The following is a 17946-nucleotide window of genomic DNA, read 5'->3' on the forward strand; positions in this document are numbered from 1 at the left end:
TATAAACAAGAATTAGAAGATTACCTATCCAATTATTATAATGAACAATACTAATGGTCGTACCTACCTAATCCACTTCAACTAATCTAGATTACAAACATTATCTGTACCTATTTGATTATCATTAGTAGACCCCTCATTGGTCTAATGGGCCTTTTTAAATATTTCTATCCACACATGGTCTTGCTGCTTAGCGTGTAAATATATAAATAAATATTTCTATCTACGCAGGTTTTTCCTTGTTCAATATTGGTACGAGTAATATCACTCAATATTCGGTGATTCGGATAAAAAATCCAATCATTTCTGTGCTCATTTGTACATAAAGTCGGGTACACACGTACACATCACTCTACGACATGTCTTCTAACTTCGTCTTTTCCTGATCTTCCAATTTCAAACAATCGTTGCATATATAGACGCGATGTGAGCGCAAATTTCAGGTCCAAATGCGTAAAGTTTGCGCTAATATCGTCTACAACAACGCAACGATCTGTCAAAAGACCAGGTTGGAAAACCATTAGTTGGAAGACCAAATTGGGAATTGTCTATGGGGATTAACATGGGCTTAGATATTCATCTGTACAGAGACACAATCCACTATGATCTTTTAATGTATTCAGTGTGATCAAAAGTCCCCCCCCCCCCCCCCCCCCACACCCTTTAGTCTTTGGCCTTGATGGCCGAAGTAGAGGGTTCTTATTTAAGATTTTTAATTTTCGCCCCTGGGGGCGACGCTGAAAAAGTCCCTAAATGTTTACATAGCCTATAAAAAACTAGAAATAATTATACCTAGGCCTGCACACAAAATGTCAAGTTTCTAAATTCCTTTGTTCAAAAATCAAAGTGGGGGGGACTTTATAAACACGCTGTGTATCGACATAGAAGCACGTCCACACAATCTTGACAATCATGTAATGTGGACGCGGTGTTGTTTGATGTCAATCATCGACCTAATGCCTTTTGTCTATCTCGTCTATCGATTTGCACTACATTTTTTTCCTCAAAAAAATCCTTTGATCTGGACCGACATTACACTGTGTTTCCTCATGCGACGGACCGCCTACACTTGGTCAATCGACTTTCCGATCGATCTGTAGACATAAATTAGCTAAACTGTACTTGAATATTATATAGTTTTCTATTTAGTAATTTTAGTTTGTTAGATTAAGATAGTTAGGGCATACAATGTACATAAGTTAGTAAAGGGTCCGCCCGTGTATTAAAATAAATAAATAATAAATCACAAGTTCAACGGCCGTCTCGTCTAGTCTGTACGGAGTGGAGGCCAAACGGCCTCCCGTGGCCGAAATCACAAGTACCTTAATGTCAATTTCCCAAAGCTAATAAGATAAGATAAGGTATGCTTTTTTATTCTACATAAAAAATATAAATAGTTACCATCTTTTCCCCCCATATTTCCACTAGTTCAGTAACCTGGGCCTATGTGAGACTTTATGTACACCCTGTATAATGGGGCTCACACAATGTATTGGTTGTAATAATTCCACCACCACAATGGCGCAATACAAATACAGAACAATAATTCCACAACAATTACTCTTTGTATTATCAAATACATACTGTAATACCCCCGGAGTATGTATTATCAAATACATAGATACTATTTAGAATACCTACCCCAGGACTATATGTGTTACCGAGTATTAGAAATATATATGTAGGTAGGTACCTATTAGAACGGAGGATATATTTTGAATGAAAGGTGGAATGTGGAATCCCATGTAAAATTTTGCGAAAATTTTTGAAGGGAGTTTTGTCATCTCCACTAACAAAAATAAGCTGACTAACGAAAAAAAAAAGAAAGTAAAAAAAAAAAAAAAAAAATGTCTTCATACTATATATATATAAAAAAAAATAACCTCAAGAACTTGTTCGCTGTATTTTTCTTTCGGAAACTGAGACGATCTCCCATGTTCTGAGGCTCATTTCCTATACATATTACAAAGGAAAATGCGGGAATTAGTTCAACCACTAGGTGGCGTGGTAGTGGTAGCGCCTATACTATACCATTGGAATCCGAGATATGGCATGCCCGAGCATTGAATATCTAGTGTTCAGTTTCCATTGAAACAGTAATGGTCAATGGTCAGTTTTCCGAGAGGAAAATAAACCTCTCGTTACGGATATAGGTAGGTTATAATAACAAGTTTAACAAAATGAATATTTCTTATACGTAGCACCAAAATTGTCGTCACAAGAATGAGCGCACACCACACAATCCTGCCTCACAGCCGAAAAATAGAAGGTAAAAATTTTGAACCCAGGGACTCGTGCATGCAACACTGCAAGTCTGGTTGCTCATCACTGAGATGTGCAACACGGCATGGTGCATGTGCAACATGTGCATACTGTTAAGATGCACAATTGCACATTGATAGCTTTATGACTGCATAAGTTCTAGAAATCTATCTAGGTACAGAATACACAAAAAAATGTGTTGCTAAATTCCACATGTGAAGTATGCAATACGCAAAACACTGTCACAGTTAGCTATTAGGTGCATTTGCATTGTGCTTCTCTATTTGGCACGCCACATTGCATATCCATACTTGATCTCGGGCGAAAGATGATAATGGTGTTCCAGTAGGAGTAAGCCTAGTTAGCTCGGAAAGCAGCTCACTTGCCTCCTAAGCGCTAGGTGGCGGGTTCGATTCCTGCCTCGGGCGAACTTTATCCTTAACAGATAAGATTCGTTCTCGGAACGACTGGCTTTCTCCTATCCTGTCTTCCTTTTTTTTTCGCTCTCGGGACGATAAGACTTCCATTGTTACAGTTCTCTTTATCATTAAATTGCCAGGTATGATTTGAATGAAATTTCACAAACATATTCAACGCCTAAAAGATACTTGCTGCTTAGATTTCAAGATCGATTGGGCCTATAGGGACCCTGTAGGAGGGCGTCTGAGTAATTTGCATTTCTTCAGATCACTAGACCCTGTTTATTTATAATCTCTATTTAACCCTATTTCAAGTTTATCGTTTCTTATATCGAAACTGTTTTCTTCTTTAAAGTTAAATTAGTAAAAAGAAAAACCTCCCTCTGTTTTGATAAATTGACGAGGAGAAGTCAAATAAGAGAAAGGAAGAAGAGAGTAGGATAGGGGGACCTAATGTAGGATAGGGGAAGGAGTTTAATGTAGGGTAGGGGTTAGTTTCTCTATATCTATGATATGTATCAGGTATTCTCTATGATAGGCAATTAATATTTTAGCGCCTAATATATTTTTCTCTTAGCCCGGTTAATCTCATTTACATACATACATACTAATTACCTATGTATCTGTCTATACATCCAAGGTTCATATGGTAGACGAATGCCAATAACCCATAACCTACCCTCCGAGTTTATTAATTTTCTACATGGAGTCTCAACGGGGTATCTAAACTAACTGAAAAAATATGAATAGAGAATATAGAGATACATAATGTAATGAGAAAATGTCCTTTTAGGTGTTGAACACGCTTGCCAGATTTCGTCCGCTAGCTGGCGGGGTGGCGGATTTGATTCTATTAGACTCGTATGTTCTATGTCGTTCGCCCTGAATGAACTTTATTCGAAACAGATAAGGTTCGTTCTCGGAACGTCTGGCTTTCTCCTACCCTGCCCTTCTTCTGAGTTGGATTTCAGGACGACTAGACCTCCGTTGTTACGATTTCCTCTACCGTTACTCTTGAAAGGCCTTACGTAAGACTTTGGTCGTGCCTGATTTCGCTCAGGGTTTTGCCAAAAGTCGTGATGTGCCAACCGGGCGGGGGGTATAGGCTCTACTGTTGAGTTGTCACATAGATGACAAGTGTGTAGGCAACTATACAATGTATATGAGGTGTGTTATGTTGGCCCGGCCCTATCGGAATCCCGATGGCATAAGTCAGGTAGCTGTACACTACTGTACAGTGTACATCAAGGTGCAGTGGCACCTGACGAACATGTTACGAACAGTTTAGCGGCAGAACTGTGGCAAATCTGTTGGTTGAAATCCACCGTGCTATTGCTGATTCGCTGATGAGGTCCTTTTTTCCAAGAAGTTTGATAGAGGGAACCGTAACTGCTAAGTTCTTATCGTCCCGAAAGCGAAGAGAGAAGGAGGACAGGAGGGGAGAAAGCCAGCCGTTCCGTGAACGAACCTTATCTGTTTAGGTTTAGGATAAAATCCACCCCGGGCGGGAATGGAAACCACGACCTAGCGGTTACAAGGCAGACGCGCGACCCTCCAAGCTAACTAGACTGGCGCTAGCTAAATATGATTCAAAGTATGATTTGAAATCGTACTGTGCGCAACTCTGCCGCACAGTGGCCGTGGAGGGAATGCGCAACTTAACCTGTAATGTTCGCATCCGTTAGACCAACTTGTAAACTGACCTATGATTTATAATATTATTTGGATCAAACTTTTTCACTCCTTTCCCTTTCATTTGAATGAGTGGTTAGTACTCTGGGGATTTAGACAGATCTGAGAATTTATAGATGCGATCTGGGAGGATTTCTCAGTAATATTAAGGAGCGCGGTAGCGCTCCGCCCCGCCAAGTCAAGAACGTTTGACCGCTTCTCATTACAATTCCTGATACCTGTCAAAACTGTTGCAATTGGGTCTGACTAAAATGTACAGAATTAATATCGAATCAAGGATATTGCAAAAGAATGGTCCAACGAAGTGAGTTCTCAAATCGTCACAAATATCGTTCACCGGGTTACATTTTATCACTTGGACTCGAACCATCAACCTCAAATCAGAAGGCCACCGCGCAAACCACTACTGAGGTGTAATGGTGGATGGTGGTAATTTATAAATAGGTAAGTTCATGTTTGTTTATTATATGAAGATAATTTGTTAAATATGTATGATTAAGCAATCATAAGGAAAATGAAAAATTCAAATGAAATGTAAATGCTACAAATGAGGCGTCATTAATTTGAAGAATGGAATAATGTCACACGATAAAAATAATAATAACACCAATGAAATAACAATAATAAGAACAAACTAACAATTATAATAATGACAAAATAGCATCACATAAATGACAAATGATCACCGATTACATTCCTAAAGATCGTCACATGGCAGATACTTGGAGAGTTCTACTCAAGAGGGCCTCAAAGATCAAAATTTAGTTTATTTAAACAGCTTTCTTTGAAGTTTTTGAATTCCATTGAAAATCTAACAATGCTTTTACAAAAACTTGTGTATCTCAATGTATAATGGAGATTGACAACATTCACAAATTCACATCACAAACACAACAATATTCACAAATAGGTAACAACTTTTGAAAAACCACTGGGGCTTTCTTGCAATAAACAGTTTAATAGTTCGTGATGACCATTATGATACTAAACTTGACTCTGATGATTCAGATAGAATAGTCGTGTACAAATTCCACCGATTCCACAGGTCACAATTTGAACCGGAAAAGGTGTGACTCAATTTTCGACACTTTTGACAGAGGGAACTGTAACAACGGAGGTCTTATCGTCCCGAAATCGAATAGAGAACGAACCTCATCTAGTATAAAATCCGCCCCGGGCGAGAATCGAACCAGCTTAGAAGGCAAGTGAGCTGCTCTTCGAACTAACTAGGCTGGCTCCTACTGGAATAGTATTGAGTTCGCCCCAGGCGGGAATCCGCTGACCAGGGTAGCTCTTTTTTGACCGGATTTATTTGATACTGCTCGCGAAGAAACTGTAGCTGATACTGCTAACAATGAAGATGACAATGATATTGAATTTCAAGCAGATAATAATGAAGATGATGATATTAGCAACAAGATACTCATGACGAATAATGAAGAAATGGTGATGAATAATGATAATGACGAATGTGCAAACAATCAGGAAGTGATGCGTGATACGAATATGGATCTCATCTTGTTCAACATGCACCTCGTGGATATAAAACATGAACATCAATAAAACATCGATATATATTATTATATTGATGAAACATGCACCTATAGTGGAAATTAAACATGAGCATCATTGTATTGATAAAATGATGATGAGCATTGTATTGATAAAACATGAGCATTACTTTGATGGAATGAATAATATTGATGCATTTATTGAATATGACACACGTGCAGACAAACCTACGAACATACGTGATGAGAGTATCTACACAGCAGCGTGCTTGACACGCACTGTGCGTATTTCACAGTCAGGAATGCCAGAACTTTGATGTCTGGCTTGCAAGTCATGAGAATACTTATGCCAGCCTAGCTTGGTTGGTGGTAGCACGTCTGCCTTGTAAGCGCTGGGTTGCGGGTTCGTTTTTTTTTTCCTGGGGCGGATTTTTATCCTGAATGGATAAAATTCGTCCTCGGAACGGCTGGCTTTCTCCTAGCCTGTCTTCCTTTTCTCTGCTATTTTGAGACCTTAGCAGTTACAGTTTCCTCTATCAAACCTCTTGAAAAAAAAAAACACTCGAAGTTCAAACTGTGTACACAATCACCTTAATTACATACCCATTCTGTATGACATTCTGGCTTGCGTTGGTTGACATCAAGTCGTGAGTTCAAGTTGGTTCCGTGTACCGCCTCCTTGTCAAATTGACATTCAAATACCTACCTAGGTATCTACTCATCCAACCAAAGTGGATACCAAACGCTAACTACCTACCTTTCAGGGCCGTATCCAGGACCTTGTCGAGGGGGGGCGAGGGTCCAAGTAGCGATGTACCAGGGGGGTGCTCCAAATTTTCGGGGCCTGGCCTACAGTAAGGAGAAAAATTGAGCTCGAGGGGGAACGGGGGCCCGGGTCCCCATGGCCCTCCTAAATACGGCCCGGCTACCTACCTGGTACTTATACCTAGTTATCAAATCCAAAGCATAAAACCTGTATTTAAATTTGAATTTGTAGGAAATTTGAGCGAGTATGAATCAGAGTTCCTAGTGGAAGGAGACGCGCTGTTCAAAAAGTTGCTGAACACAATGAAATGGATCGCATGAACATTTCAGTGGCGTGCGGTGAGATGCTCATAGGGGAAAACTATAAACTCATGTACAGTATGCCGATCTACTGGTGTAGATGCCAAGGCCCGCCGCACATTATAAGTATTAGGGGAGTTTGCGACACCGCACCGTGGAGAAGCTAGGCAAGCAGTACCTACCTCAGCCGTATCTATTTTCCTTTCGCAATTTCCCCTCCTCTGAAGCTCGTTTCCCCTTCTTTTGGCGTGATAGGGCCCAGAATAAACCATATGAAAAACAGGGGAAATGAGCTTCAGAAGAGGGGAAAATCCGAAAGGAAAATACAACATACTTCCTAGGTTTCATGGAGACCACACGACTGCATTGTAGTATGAAAAGGACGCAACCAACAGAGGAGACCCCCCTGTAATTACCTTACTACCGACATCACAACACATACAGGTACTCTGAGGGCACTTGATTGAGTAATGAGCTACTCAACTGACCTACAGTATGTCTCAGAACTGACCCTTGAGGAAAAAAAAAACTTTATCGATGTCGGTTTGATGGAGGGGCCTGTAACGTCTGAGGTCTTTATCATCCCGAAATTGAAGAGAGGACAGAATGGTAAATAGTCAGCCGTTCCGAGAACGAACCTTATCTGTTTAGGATAAAGTTTGTCCCGGATGGGAATCGATCTCGCGATCTAGCGCTCACAAGGCGGGGGCGTTACTTTCAAAGTCAACCTGGCTGGTAAAATGACTTTTAATTATGTGAACATGAAGGAATGTTAATCATTGTGTTAATGTGTTATTTATTATTTATTTGATTACACGCTAAGCATATTGTGTTAATGTGTGATTTGTTGATTTGCCATAAATGTCGGTCCGCCAGCTTAGTGTATCTGTGAATTTATGCATCAAAATATTAGCATGGATCTATGTAGATTGTAGATCAAAACTAGATCAATTCGCACCCTCGAAATTATAATTATGGTGATAGTTATGAGATCTTTCGATAAAAACGCTCTCACGACAACAAGTAGGTATGAGTGGCAAAATCCCGTCAACTATTTACACGGCTTTTTCCTCAATGGCACCAAAAAGTAGCTGTTTTGGCCAAACGGTTTGTCTTATTGACAAACTGAAAGGAACATGGGGATAGGCTTCTACCTTCTTGAGGCACTTCTAGAATCACAACTTTCTGTGACATTCTAATGAAAAATATTCCAGAAAAATAGGGCTTGCGTTGAATCCCCGCTCTGCGTGTAGTGGGGTCTTTTGAGAAACTTCTTAGGTATAGAAAAAAAAATAATAAAATCGTTTGCTTCTTTGGGACGGAAAACTAAACACTTGAAAACCTCTCGGATGAGCGATGAGGTCGGACTTCTAATACATACAGTACCTGTCTGTCTGGTTAATTGCGCGCATTATACTGTGAGAGTTGAGGCACGCACGTACACGTATAGCTCAAACCTCATGCCAGATAATTCGCATGGCTGAGGATGAGTGAGTAGTGATTATGTTCAAGTCCAAGGCTAGAGTGAATCAGTGAATCCTGAGTCTTATCCTGAACTTAGGAGATGAGCAAGGAAATGATCAGCTTTAATATACAGACTTGTCTATTTGTAACCCTAGGACCCCTAGGTATCAGCCTTCTCTATTAAGTTTTATTTTTTTTTAATTTCCCCTCAATTCTTTTTTTTTTATAACGCCTGTAGTAAATCATAGGAAATAGGAGATAATGGAATTATTGACATGAATCTTTTTGTGTCGTGTGTTAGAACAAAAATAACAAAATTCAGCGTCACAAAAACGAAAGTTTGGAAAAAACGGCAGAAATCAACTTGTGTTCTTTTTTCATCCTACCCCTCGATTTAATTTAATTTAAAGAAACAGTTACTTTTTCCATTCAACCTTTCAATGAACCCCCCATGTTCTGTTTCCAGGTGGATCTCCTAGAAGGGTACTGTGACCCCCGCGACTCCAAGGCTTACTCCAACCCTGGGGACACTCCGGATGTGAAAATCTACACCAGCCCTGACGGGGACTACTCCCACCCCTACCTGATCAGTAAGTCCGACCCTGGCTTTTATTTCTTCTCCCTTTTCGACATTGGCCCGCCGTAGGCTGCACATTTTTGTACCCGTGGGCCCACCGCGGCCGTAGCGGGGCCCACGGGTTTAACTTGTCCCGGCCTAGACTGAGCTGCCCGCATGACAACACGAAAAAAAATGTACATGCACACATCTGACGTCCCCTAATCACCGATAATAAACCAACCTAACTGCTAACTGGTCAATTATGTAAGAACTCATAGCTGTTGCGACTTACGAATAGACAAAGAAAATTCTCTGAAAAAACTCGTTTCCATTATAATTACAACTTTATCAAGTTTTTCACATTCATGCCGGCAGCAGTCACATCTTTATTCTTTGTATCTTAATATATTTTCACCATATCTTAATATAAGAGAAAATACCTAATAAAATTGAATTAAAATAATAAAAGGTAATAAAAACAGGGTTTTGCGACAGAGTTTTAGGTTCATGCCTTGGACTACCGTGTGATCTTTAGGTCTTATTACTTTCTTTTTTTATGTTCTCTTTGTATTTGAGCTCTCTGTTTGTTTGTTTGTTTGTTTGTTTGTTTATTTATGTCAAACCTTGTAGGTAGATAACTTTTTAATCATTTTCAATGAGCCAATTGACTAGATGCACTTTATGTATTATGAATGACTATAGGAGATTTTATCAAAATATTGGATATTTACGTAAAATAAAGGTAAAGAGTAGATATGTGTGCTTTTAACTCCTTCAGTATATCTACTCGTATGTAGTTTATCTTTCTACTAGTCCATCAGTTCATACCATCAAGTTGTTTTTCTTCTTCGAGATGTTGATGATTCTTGAACTGCCTCTAGTGTCTGACGTCCCCTAATCACCGATGATAAACCAACCTAACTGCTAACTGGTCAATTATGTAAGAACTCATAGCTGTTGCGACTTACGAATAGACAAAGAAAATTCTCTGAAAAAAACTTGTTTCCATTATAATTACAACTTTATCAAGTTTTTCACATTCATGCCGGCAGCAGTCACATCTTTATTCTTTGTACCACCATATCTTAATATATTTCCACCATATCTTAATATATGAGAAAATACCTAATAAAATTGAATTAAAATAATAAAAGGTAATAAAAACAGGGTTTTGCGACAGAGTTTTAGGTTCATGCTTTGGACTACCGTGTGATCTTTAGGTCTTATTTTTTTATGTTCTCTTTGTATTTGAGCTCTCTGTTTTTTTGTTTGTTTGTTTGTTTGTTTATGTCAAACCTTGTAGGTAAATAACTTTTTAATCATTTTTAATGAGCCAATTGACTAGATGCACTTTATGTATTATGAATGACTATAGGAGATTTTATCAAAATATTAGATATTTACGTAAAAGAAAGGTAAAAAGTATGTATGTGTGCTTTTAACTCCTTCAGTATATCTACTCGTATATAGTTTATCTTTCTACTAGTCCATCAGTTCATACCATCAAGTTGTTTTTCTTCTTCGAGATGTTGATGATTCTTGAACTGCCTCTAGTAATATCGGTACCTTGATATTCTTGAAAAAAAAAACTAAACCTTTCCGACAGAGATAAAATTCTAATTATTATTGACACTATACATCTATCTCAAAACACATCTCTGGCTGGAATTACTTGTATCTCGATTTAATCACTTCATGTTATCCGTCTAATCACCAGGCTCAGTCAAGTGTGATCGAATTGAACAAAATCATTACCGTGTTCACAGGTAGAAAAAGCTAAAGTAATATTATTGGTAACTTTTCACATCTTATAATAATAATGTCAATCTTCTCAAAGATGCTGAGTTGCTCACCATTTTTGAATTTGTGAGTGACCATTCAATGCACCAGATCTCTGTGGATCACTAAAGTCAAGTAACATTGCGCGTAGTTAGTATGCGGACGGGTGACCATTTGGGCTATTGTGCGCTGACTTTTCCTGTCCCCACAAAGGCTGGGTGAGGTTAATGTGAGAAGGCGAGCGGGTAGCTTGTGGCCGAAATGGGGGGTAAAGTCAATGTATAACTGCTGAACCTCTATCAACCAAATATGCCATCGTGTATTTTTGTGAAAAAAACTAAACCTTTCCGACAGAGATAAAATTCTAATTATTATTGACACTATACATCCATTTCAAAACACATCTCTGGCTGGAATTACTTGTATCTCGATTTAATCACTTCATGTTATCCGTCTGAACACCAGGCTCAGTCAAGTGTGATCGAATTGAACATAATCATTACCGCCAGTTCACAGGTGGAAAAAGCTAAAGTAATATTATTGGTAACTTTTCACATCTTACAATAATAATGTCAATCTTCTCAAAGATGCTGAGTTGCTCACCATTTTTTAATTTGTGAGTGACCATTCAATGCACCAGATTTCCGTGGATCACTAAAGTCAAGTAACATTGCGCGTAGTTAGTATGCGGACGGGTGACCATTTGGGCAATTGTGCGCTGACTTTTCCGGTCCCCACAAAGGCTGGTAAATCTGAGAAGGCGGGCGGGTAGCTTGTGGCCGAAATGGGGGGTAAAGTCAATGTATAACTGCTGAACCTCTATCAACCAAATATGCCATCGTGTATTTTTGTCACGTTCAGCCAAAGACATGAGAACGAAAATCTCAATTAAAATCTATCATTACATATTAAATGATTATGAACATTAAATATGTACGAGTATCCATTATAAAAACTTCGGTCAATGGATTAAGAACTGATCTTAGTTTGGCGCGGATTACTAAACTTACTGATTAGATTCTGCATTTGATATTCTATTAATCTATTATTCACATTGGGTTAATAAGAACATGGATTTAATTATACCTAAATAGTACATACATATATAGGGTGTCCAAAAGATAGCGAAACTTAAACGAGAGATTTGTTGGATTTAAATAAAGACTTGTTTTCTGTCTACGTAATATTATGTAAGAGGTCTGCATATACTTTCAATTCGAGCTAAAAGGGTTCTTCGAGCGACAGGAAGGTATAGCATTTGCGGATCCCTGCTCATAGAAAAAAGTCTTATTTTAAGCTTATTAATCATCTAAGGAGATATACATTTTTGGTCACCCTGTATATGTATGTATCGGAATATTACAAAGGTTTTTTCTTCTCTCCGAATGGACCAACCTGTAACTTGTAACCTAATGAATACCATTATCAATGTTTGAATCAAGATAAAGCAACCTGTAAACATTGCCATTCTCAACCTTCTGCCCACCAAGCTTTTCTCTGCGGCCTACCAAGCTTTTCTGTTGCGGCCCGCCAAGCTTTTCTGTGCGCCCTACCAAGCTTTTCTGTTGCGGCCTACCAAGTTTTCTCTGCGGCCCACCAAGCTTCTCTCTCTGCTGCCCACAATCTTTTCTGTTGTGGCCCGCCAAGCTTTTCTGTTGCGACCTATTAGGTAAGCTTTTCTGTGCGGGCCACCAAGCTTTTCTCTGCGGCCCACCAAGCTTCTCTCTCTGTTGCCCACAATCTTTTCTGTTGCGGCCCACCAAGCTTTTCTGTTGCGACCCACCAAGCTTTTCTGTTGCGGCCCACCAAGCTTTTCTCTGCCGCCTACCAAGCTTTTCTGTTGCGGCCCACCAAGCTTTTCTCTGCGGCCTACCAAGTTTTTCTCTGCGGCCCGCCAAGCTTTTCTGTTGCGGCCCGCCAAGCTTTTCTGTTGCGACCTATTAAGCTTTTCTGTGCGGGCCATCAAGCTTTTGTCTGCTATCCAACAAGCTTTTCTGTGCAGTCTATCTAGCTTTTCTGTTGTAAGTTTGTAACCCACCAAGCTTTTCTGTGCGGCCTACCCAGCAAGTATTTTTTTTTTTTTTTTTTTTTTTACATGATGATATTTAAAATACAAACTATGTGAACTATGATATTGATATGAAATACGAGCATTTGTCATGCATGCCACTATCACTACTGTCAACAACAACTATGTTAGTCACTTGAGAAATAATAACGCTTATCAACCATTTTTTTACATCCTAAACACATTTCTAGATTTCTACAATTTCGTGAAAATAGTTTGACAAAATTTCTTTCTTCTTCTGAAAGTGCCTTGTCCATTACTGGACGTTGGTAATCAAATTGGCCAATTGATCTCTATTCTACTCGCACATCATTTGATATAAGATGGCATTCGTTTCCTGGTACCATTCTCCCACAAGTTCTGCATCCATGATGTTCTATTACGTCCTAGGTGCTCTACTTCCCTCCAGCTCTGCATTTATTATGATTTTCAATATTTCTTTTGGGGAGAAACAACGATAAAAATCCACGAAAAAGTCATCAATTTTTTTCCCTCTCCTAAAAAGTTTGAAATTGTTGAGCGATATTTTTTTCCCCAAGCGCTGATATTTCTCTATGGAATATGGCATCATGGAGATTTGAATTATGGCCCTAACTACTTCATGTTCAAAATGTTCATTAAATGGTAATAGTCGTGTTCACAGAATCATAGAGACATACCTGTGTTAGTATTCTAACTACCATTAGTCTATTACTCTATTTCATTAATTATGTAAAATGTAAATTAATCCAAGAATGAATTATGTGATATGTAGTGTACCTAGGTATATGTGCCTAATACACATTTTAAATACTGTTTTTTTTTTTTTTTTATGTGATCGTCTGAATTAGGCTTAGGCACTGTGAAATATGTTAAATTTCTATTGTAAGGTTATTACCTTTTTATTGGTCTTTCAAAGCCCATTTCAAAATATTCATGATAATTTTATTTTTGAATAAATGATTTTTAAAGTCACTAATGTATTCTACATGACGACTCTATTTAGGTCCATTTGGCTTCAGTCCATTGTTCTAACATACTAAGTCCAAATGGATTTGACTCAATGATGTCTACACACGACAAGTCCCCATTCCGTGCATCCAAGGGTTCGCGCGATGGATTTTAGATTTGGACATGTGGGACACCCAGCAGAGTTACAGAAATGGGAGGGACCCTTTTCTTACGATATTTCTATATGAGGAGTCCATGCAGTGTGTACATTTTCAAAATCTTCGGTATTATGTGTATAATGAAAAGATGGATCTAGTCAAGAACTTTCATTTAACAAATTTTATGACGATCGTCAAGGTCAATGGCAAATACTACGTAATCAAATGCTAATATTGCTAATACACACCATCTCACAAAAATGCAACTCTGACTCTGTTTGTGGCCAAACTTCAGGAACCATCCTCAAAACCAGAATCCAAAATAACCTGAAGAACAAGAACAAAACCCACCGAATGTATAGAAATGGATTATTTGATATATTTTTACATTTAAGTGTACACATCTTTCCATCATAATAAAAAGAGTTTTACATCACAATAATACTAGATTCCGAGACTAAGGACTGCCAAGCAACTGAACTTTGGGATTTTTATTCTACAGGTTTTAAATAAATTGCTTAACATCTTGTTCAAATATGATTAAGTGTTGCATGTAGCGTGCAGATATTTCCCTTTGATTATGAATTGTAACTGTGTGATTACTACTGATTACCATTGCGCTGTAAGATCAAATTTAGATTTAGAACTACAGGTGGCGAGTTGGTTCATCGTCAAATTCGCATTTATCAATTACCTGCCCACCTCTGAGGTGGAGCGGCTAGGACTTTCAAACTGGAGATACTGGGTTCAAATCCCTCATAGATAACTTATTTCTAGGTTTTTTTTTTAAGATTCTTCTTCTCCTTCGTTGTCGTCAGCTTCTTCTTTTCTCATTATGCCAGGTTTGTAATGAAGAATATGCCAGGAATTATGTATCTCGGCCCAGCAGTTCCCCTAACAAGAGTTCATAAATAATAAAAATAATAAATCTATGAAAGTATATTCCATAATGTTCTGTTTTTATGACCTATTCCCAGTTAGAGGTTAAGCGGTCCCTAGACGCGCAAGATAAACGGATTAGAGGTTAAACCCTCTTGACGGACAGAAACCATATTCGGGCTCATTCCAAGTCCCAAATGTAGATAAGCCTAGTTAGCTTTTAGAATAGCGCGCCTGTCTTGTAAACGCAAGGTCTCGTGTTCGATTCCTGCCTGGGGCGAACATTATCCTAAACAGATAAGATTCGTTCTTGGAACGGCCGGCTTTCTCCTATCCTATCCTCCTTGTCTCTTCGATATCGGGATTACAAGATCAAATAGTATTTTTCGTTTTTTCCCTATAGCTGTTTTAAAAAACACCTAGAGGCGTTGTTTAATTAGGTATCATGTCACCAATATCTTTCATAATAATTATTTATTTATTTATTTGATTACACGCTAAGCATCACGGCCATGTGTGGTTCCATAATAATTACTATTTCAAATATAGCGATTTTGATGTTTAATTATTCTCATGTACCTAGTTATGAGCATGTTCATTTGTAAATTACATGTAGGCAATTAAAACATTAAATTTAAAAATTAAAATAATAATTGGAAAATGTGTTGAAAAAATTACTTAAACAGATACTTAGTTACTTCTGTCTTGATTCAGAACTAAATAATTATATTGAAACATGTACATAATTTGATTAGAACTATTTTGTTATGTGTTTCGTCGCCATTTTTATTTCTTAGCAATGAAATAATTACAATGGAGAAGGAAGGTTGTTGAGGCCAAAAATCTACTAGACTTCAAATGGCTCTGGTAGTAAGCAATGAAACAACTAGACTCGTGTGGTCTGTGACGTAACATGGAACACGGGACCTCCGGTGTACAAGTATAGTTGTATTTGCCATTCGGAAACGGAACCAAATTCTATGGCGCACCATCTTGTCTTTCCTATGGTTTATTATAGGCGATATAAAGCTAAAATAAAGGAAAAAAGCTTCAGAAGAGGGGAAATTCTGAAAGGAAAATAAGAAATAATGATACCCACTCGGCCACGGAATGGAGCAGTTGCAGTTGGGTAAAAATTATTATTAAAAGATAAAAGGTCGTTTTCTACGTAAAAACTTGTGAAAAATCCAAATCTGAAGTCAAAACTCCGAAAAAGTAACTTTCAAAGGTCGAAAATTCAATTTTAATTTACCGATCTAATGAAAAAGTTCGAAGAGTAGTGCGGTCCAACTTCACGAAATGATGCGCAGAAACGTATGCGCACAAACACATTAATGTGTTTCCTGCGAGGGAGCTTTGCTCCAGACAGTTGATGTAACGTCATCGTCTACAGGAGCGTATGCCGTGACGTCAAATTTTAAGATTTAACGATATTTTTTAAATTGATTTATCTCGGGCTTTAGAAGTCGTAGAAGAAAAAGAAAAATGCCCTAGTTCCTCATTTTTTCTGCTCTCTGACTTTGAAAACTCACCCGAGTCAGCACAACTGCTCTATTAGGTTCTATGGATTCAATATATTGAACGTCTAAGGGTCTCTTAACTCACCACCTGTAGACAAAGTACCTTTAGTGATAAGTTACCCCGATATGAAAATGGCTAGCTATATAGTCTAGCTATGTCATATACCAAAGTGACTAAAAGTTCACTCCTAAGTAGGAACGTACTAAAACTAATAATAAATATACTACACACTACATATAATAAATATTAATAATAAGTATACTGTATTAGGAATGTACTAAGTACTAACTACTCACACGATGATACTACATAATGTATAAACTTGACATTTCAGTGTTCTCTTAACTCTATGAACGTAACACGGATGAATAGTTTAGTGATTTGGAATGGAAAAATATAGCGGGTGTATCAGAAAAAAACGGACCCTTTCTTATTAGCGGGGTTTTAACGTCACAGAGTCTCGTAACGCCCAAGGTGACGACATTTTTATCTTCCATTCGGAGACAAGTTTCCAATGAATTGCTGAATTTCAGCAACTTTGCACCTCTGCGGCCTACCAAGTTTTTCTCTGCGGCGTACCAAGTTTTTCTCTGCGGCCCACCAAGCTTCTCTCTCTGCTGCCCATCAAGCTTTTGTCTGCTGTCCAACAAGCTTTTCTGTGCAAGTGTGGAGTCTATCTAATTTTTCTGTTGTAACCCACCAAGCTTTTCTGTGCGGCCTACCCAGCAAGTATTTTTTTTTTTTTTTTTTTTTTTTTTAATTGGGGGGAAAATGGGCCCCCGGGCTTGAATTTTGGTAAGGTTTTTTTTTTTTTTTCTCTAACTGCGGAGTAAATGTGGCCCGCGGCATGAAGTTTGAGTAAGTCTGGTTAACATCTTGTTCAAGTATGATTAAGTGTTGCATGTAGCGTGCAGATATTTCCCTTTGAATATGAATTGTAAATGTTTGATTACTACTGATATACTGATTACCATTGCGCTGTAAGATCAAATTTAGAACTACAGGTGGCGAGTTGGTTCATCGTCAAATTCGCATTCATCAATTACCTGCCCACCTCTGTGATGGTGAAGCGGTTAGGACTTTCAAACTGGAGATACTGGGTTCAAATCCCTCATAGATAACTTATTTCTAGGAATTTTTTAAGATTCTTCTTCTACTTCGTTGTCGTCAGCGTCTTCTTTTCTCATTATGTCAGGTTTGTAATAAAGAATATGCCAGCAATTATGTATCTCGGCCCAGCAGTTCCCCTAACAAGAGTTCATAAATAATAAAAATAATAAAACAATCAAAGTATATTCCATAATGTTCTGTTTTTATGACCTATTCCCAGTTAGAGGTTAAGCGGTCCCTAGACGCTCAAGATATTGATAAACGGATTAGAGGTTAAGCGGTCCCTAAACGCTCAAGATATTGATAAACGGATTAGAGGTTAAGCGGTCCCTAGACGCTCAAGATACATATTGATAAACGGATTAGAGGTTAAACCGTCTTGACGGTCAGAAACAATATTCGGGCTCATTCCAAGTCCCAACCCAAATGTAGATAAGCCTAGTTAGCTTTTAGAATAGCGCGCCTGTCTTGTAAACGCTAGGTCTCGTGTTCGATTCCTGCCTGGGGCGAACTTTATTCTAAACAGATA

Source organism: Diaphorina citri, unplaced genomic scaffold (genome assembly GCF_000475195.1).
Source record: "Diaphorina citri unplaced genomic scaffold, Diaci psyllid genome assembly version 1.1 scaffold1249, whole genome shotgun sequence".
NCBI lineage: Eukaryota > Metazoa > Arthropoda > Insecta > Hemiptera > Psyllidae > Diaphorina > Diaphorina citri.